The 6,000-nt window shown below is 48.6% G+C and overlaps 1 long non-coding RNA gene across 2 annotated transcripts in view; it reads left to right on the plus strand.

Annotated features, from left to right (window-relative positions):
- Positions 1-3,105, plus strand: part of LOC129503575 (uncharacterized) — a 31,426-nt gene extending 28,321 nt beyond the window's left edge. For both annotated transcript variants that reach the window (XR_008663195.1, XR_008663196.1), the window contains 2 exons: positions 968-1,025; positions 1,617-3,105. This is a non-coding gene — a long non-coding RNA (uncharacterized LOC129503575). The remainder of the gene's footprint in view (positions 1-967; positions 1,026-1,616) is intronic.
- The last annotated feature ends 2,895 nt before the right edge of the window (positions 3,106-6,000 follow it).

A 6,000-nucleotide genomic window follows, 5' to 3' on the forward strand; every position in this document is an offset into this window, starting at 1 on the left:
TAGATGTTTTACACCAGCTACTTTGTAGCCTGCTCACTGGATGTCAATTTCTTGCATGTTTCACACTTTAGATTCTGAGCATCTTTTTCTTTGGCATAAAATAGAAGCCAGCTATTCATTTGATGACATACTTTAACAAGTCCTTGAATCTGGTGATATCAAAAGGTGATAGATTAAACTGAAAATATGTTCTTGCAAGAGAGAAAAACTACCTTGTCATTTATAAAATCCTAGACCCTTGAGAAAGCATCAATGTTTGTAATTTGAAATATATAGGGGCTTCTCCTTACCCAGAGCATATCCTGTACCCAGAAATCCCTGGAATATATTGAGCTTTGAGTGGGCCATGGCTAGGGAGAAACTAAAACTCAACTAGAAACCAAAACCAAATTCAGATGTAGTGGGGGAGGGGGTGGGATTTTTTGAAGGCAATGTAATCCTGTCCTATAAATCTGATGAAGGGTGCTAGGAAGTGCTAGCTGTTAACTTGCCAGCTCCCCTTGCAGGAGGGTATATAGGCTGAGTTCTGGTCAAAGGACTGTGGTCACTTGAGAGGTCCCACCTGTAGGCCTGGCCCCATGAAACTTCCCCTGCCACTCTTTCCATGGCCCCCTTTGACTGGTGCAGTGGAGACAAGGCCCAGCTCAACCTTAGAGCCACAGTGGAGGATGTGGGGTCACTCAATGGAAGGAAGCTCGGTCCCGGAGGGTGCCCCTTGGAGAGCTGCCTGTGGAGCAAGGATACATGCTTCAGATTTGCCCAGAGCAGGAAGTAAGGTTCAGCTGTGTAAAATCAACAAAATATGGCTATCGTCTGTTACAATAGCTAGCCTTTTTGATCGTAATATAAAGATTATAGAAACTATCAATTTTGAAACTTGGTCATTCAGGGAATGACCTTTTATGCAACTGCTTTGCTCATCATCAAGAATACAGTAATAGCCACCTTTATTGCATGTCTTTTCCAGGAGCTGTTGGGACATTGACACATACTCACCTGTCTCATGGTCACCACAGCCCTTTGAGGTAGGTAGTGTTTTTTGGTTTTTTTTTTTTCACCCTTTTTTCACAGAAGTGGAAACTGAGGCAGAGATGTTTAAGTATTTACGGTCACACAGCTAGTAAATGGTGGAGCTGGAATTCAAACCCAGGCAGCCTGGCTCTGTAATGTTCTCTGTTCATTGCCCTCGAGGGACTAAAAATGTCACATGAGACTCCAGCAGATCTGTTTGACAGGAAGATCACTCCAGTGCTTCAGAAACCAGGTCTCAGGCTCTTGGGTTAAAGACGTCCTTAAGTAAATGTTACCCAAATCCCTGTTTTCCATGAACAAAAGAACAGCTGAGCCAGAGATGCTTCCTTTAGCTGCCTTGATCTGTAAGAAGTTCGTTTTGGGGGATCCCTGGGTGACTCAGTGGTTTAGCGCCTGCCTTTGGCCCAGGGCATGATCCTAGAGACCCGGGATCGAGTCCCACGCGGGGCTCCCTGCATGGAGCCTGCTTCTCCCTCCACCTGTGTCTCTGCCTCTCTCTCTCTCTGTCTCTCATGAATAAATAAATAAAATCTTAAAAAAAAATGAAGTTCATTCCGACCCACGTGGTGTTTTGATGGTTGCAGCTGAAATAGACTTCCTAGGCCTCAGATGTGATTTGGGGGCTGCTCCATAATGAAGCACCAGTGCCTGCTCTGCAGGAGTGATAATGACACCAAAAAGTATTCCAGAGCATGTGGGAGCAAATACACCCTGGAAATGTTGAAATGCTTTGTAAGCAAGTGTATCCAGTCCCAGGCAGACCTAACTTGCTAAACTTGCATTTTGCCCGACGGCTAAACTGTGATCCTGCCAAGAAAAACCACCACTGAAGGCCGCACAGGGAAGGAGTGGTGTCACAGATCCACACTATCTCCTTCTTGCAAGAGGGACAAATTACCAACTCCACGGGAGGCCACGGATGTTCTTATCTCCGCACAGGGAAACTCCTCGCCTTCCACCTTCCATGTGAAGCTGTGTCAGGGGGCAATGCTCGGAGGAGAACTCTGGGTGGCTGCCAGCAGCGTGGGGTGACTGAGCTGCGCACCTGACTTGTCACACCCCCCGGAGGGCAGCCACCAGCGCTCCTGTGGGTGGCGCAACCTTCCCACAGCGAGCCAGGACGTTCTCATCCAGCTGGATGGGTTCATTTTCTCTTGCCGCTCTAGTAAGCCACACAAACGTAGTTTCTTAAAACAACACAGCTTTGTTTTCTTGTAGTTCTAGGGACCAGAAGGCTAAAATCAGTTTTGCTGGCCTATGTGAGACGTGGACAGGTCTGCTTCCTTCCGGATGCTCCAGGGGAGGAATCCTTGCCTCTTCCAGCTTCTAGAGGCCGCTTCCACCCCTTGACTTTGGGGCTTCTTCCTCTATCTTTACCATTAGCACAGAGCCTTTCCCCCTCTGGAGCCAATTCCCTCTGTCTTCCTCTGGTCGGGACCCTTGTGATCGCATACCCGGCTCAGGATGATCTCCGCAAATCAAAACCACACTGAGATCCCACCTCACACCAGTGAGAATGGGGACAAGTAACAAGACGGGAAACCACAAATGTTGGAGAGGATGTGGAGAAAGGGGAGCCCTCTTGCACTGTTGGTGGGAATGTGAACTGGTGCAGCCACTCTGGAAAACTGTGTGGAGGTTCCTCAAAGAGTTAAAAATAGACCTGCCCTAGGACCCAGCAATTGCACTGCTTGGGATTTACCCCAAAGATACAGATGCAATGAAACACCGGGACACCTGCACCCCGATGTTTCTAGCAGCCATGTCCACAATAGCCAAACTGAGGAAGGAGCCTCGGTGCCCATCGAAAGATGAATGGATAAAGAAGATTCGGTTTATGCATACAATGGAATATTAGTCATTAGAAACGACAAATACCCACCATTTGCTTCAACGTGAATGGAATTGGAGGGTATTATGCTGAGTGAAGTCAATCGGAGAAGGACAAACATATGGTCTCATTCATTTGGAGAATATAAAAAATAGTGACAGGGAATAAAGGGGAAAGGAGAAAAAATGTAGTGGGAAATATCAGAAAGGGAGACAGAACATGAGAGACTCCTAACTCTGGGAAACAAACTAGGGGTGGTGGAAGGGGAGGTGGTGGGGGGTGGGGGTGACTGGGTGATGGGCACCGAGGGGGGCACTTGATGGGATGAGCACTGGGTGTTATGCTATATGTTGGCAAATTGAACTCCAATTTAAAAAAAATGAACAAAACAAAACAAAAAACCCTTGACCTAAATGCCTGCAAAGTCCCCTTTGCTACATGAAGTGACGTGGCCAAGGCTATCTTTGGGGGGCCATTCAGGGGGTTGGGGTCTGCTGCCCACGGCGGACACGGACTTGGCTCGTGATGAACTGTTCCCAAGAACATGTGGGGGCAGGAGAAGGCGAGGGCTGGGGTTTTCGGGACCGTTCAACCCCTTGGGGCGAGAGTAGATCTCTCTGTGCTGCTGCCGTCATGCCTACAACCAAGACACTCATGTGTGCATCTTTCCTTCATCTCTGGAAAGTCTGTCTCAATGGTTACACTCCATGCCAGTTTATTTTGCTGAGTGGAAGTAGCAGGAGCTCTCCCTAGAGCTGGGCTGAGGCAAAGGCCTTCACAGCCTCAATGCCGCATAGAGGGAACAGCGCAGAAGACCCCCCAGGACACTGGTTTCTGGCCCTGGTTGTGCCACTCGCCAGCTGCTGATCTTGGTCGAGCCAGTGAATCTGTCTGGGCTCAGCAGTTTGGCTTCATATAAGGAAGTTTGTAGCTGATTTTACCCCAAAATGGGATCTGTAGGATACTAGTTGCAAGAACTGCTGTGTGGGGGAAAAAGTAAATGGGGAAAACATTTTAGCACGTGTACACCTCCATTCATCTAGGAGAGCCACAATGTCTTGAAGCATTATCAAGGCTTTGAATAGTCCTATAGTCCTGCATAAATGCAGTTGGATAACCCTTAAACCCAGTGTTTTATGAATTATGTTGAGATCACAGAGCACCCCTGCTTTTTTTTTTGTTTTGATATCAAAAAACACACTTAAGGAAATACTCCATTGGTCTCTAATGAAATCATGAGTCATGCCCCTTTAAGATGCCTTTTGAAACAGGTACTTTGCTAATGAACTGGCCCCTGAGAAGAATGGAATATGCCCCATGTTGCCTCACCTAACCTCCTGGAGGCTTTGCTCATTTTCATCTTCAGTTTTAGTGGAGACATCAGGCTAGGGAGCTAGAACCTGTGAGTCAGCCTTGGCAGTGAGGTGGAGGGTTGCAGGGTTCCCTGCCACCACCCCTTCATGTATTTATTTTAAAGACTTTGTTTATTTGAGAGAGAGAGTGTGCAAGTAAGTATGAGTGGAGGGGAGGGTCAGAGGGAGAAGCAGGCTCCCTTCTGAGCAAGGAGCCTGACGCTGATGCCTCAGAGCTGGATCCCAGGACCCCGGGATCATGACCTGAGCTGAAGGCAGATGCTTAGCAGAGTAAGCCACCCAGACGCCTCTCACCTCCCCTTTAGATTTGCTTTACCTCCCTAACTATTTCTTCAGTGTCTGCTAGGAGCTTAGCCCTGGAGATGGAGGCAACACAGGAGACTTTGAGAAATGTAATTTTTTGAAATTACTTGTCCTCAGAAGCCAGCAAAAGGGAAAGAAATAACCAGGCACTAGTCTCACACTAGTGAGGGTCCGTGCTCCCCCATCTTGGTTAATCTTTTGGAACATCCTGTAAGGCAGATAGTCCCCTTGAGGAATGAGAAGCCCAAGACAGAGAGACACGGGGCTATGGGAAGAGCCCTGGGCTGGGAGTCCACAAAAGATCCAAGTTCAAGTCCTGGCTCTGTGACTTGGGACAATTCATGCAACCTTTCCACTTCCTCAGACGAAAAGCAGGCAACTGGAGACTATCCTGTTTGCTTGACCGATGAACCTCTTCCAGTTGGGAGTGGGCCCTGAGCAGGTCTGGCAGACAGGTTACACTTCGAAGGTGGAAGAAAGCAGAGACAAAAACCAGGAGGCAGGTGAAAGCTTGCATGACCTCAAAGTATTTATGAGACGAGCACTTACTATGTGCTAGACCCGGTCCTAGGCCCCGGGCCTCCAGAGAGAACACGACAGATCAACGCCCTTGCCCTTGGACAGCCTGCACGCTGGAGGGGAGACCGTGACAGTATGGGTATTGGAGGTGGTGTGAGTTCTACCAAAAAGTCGAGCAAGTGAGGGAGCCAGGAGCGGGACGGCCCCCTGATTAGAGGGTGCTCAGGGAAGGCCTCCTGCAAAGACGACATTTGAGCAAACTTGAAGAAGGTGGGGAGTGAGTCAGGTGGATCTGGGGAGCAGCCTGTGCACGGGTGCTGAGGCAGGAAGGCCAAGGCTCGGCTCAGCGACCAGCAAGGGCCAGCAGTGAGGTTGCAGAGTAGGGCATCAGGGAGCAGGGCCGTAAAAAGACATGAGGCCAGGAAAGTTGACCTTTCTTCAGTGTGCCAAAACTCCGGGAGAAAATCCAGTGGTGTTGTGATTCTTTGTGTTCAATAACGCCATTTGAAAAATCTTAAATGGAACGTTTTGTCATTTGGCCCAGATTCAGGAAGACAGGGCCTCCATCCTCGGTCAGGCTCTGTATGGGGGAAATAAATAGCCTCCCCAGGGTTGTCTTTCCCCTTGCCTGGGCACCGGCTCTCTCTTCTCTCTCGAGGACATCTGAGGTCTGCTTGTGACTAATGCGTGCACAGAGCAATGACTTTTAACATTTGTCACAGTTTTGTGTTGTCTTCTCTGCCTTTTGTGAACACCGACATGGAAAGCCGTCTCCTACCACTGGATGGGGTGGGTCATGAATACCATGACTTTCTTTGCTCTCCGTGTGATGTTCTGATTCTGCAACAAGCTGGCTGTGTGACCTGGATCCCGCCCCTGGAATCAACCTTCATGTTGTTTTCTTTGTCTGGAAATGGATGGGCAAAGACTAGATAATCTGTA

Source organism: Nyctereutes procyonoides, unplaced genomic scaffold (genome assembly GCF_905146905.1).
Source record: "Nyctereutes procyonoides isolate TBG_1078 unplaced genomic scaffold, NYPRO_anot_genome, whole genome shotgun sequence".
Taxonomy (NCBI): Eukaryota; Metazoa; Chordata; class Mammalia; order Carnivora; family Canidae; genus Nyctereutes; species Nyctereutes procyonoides.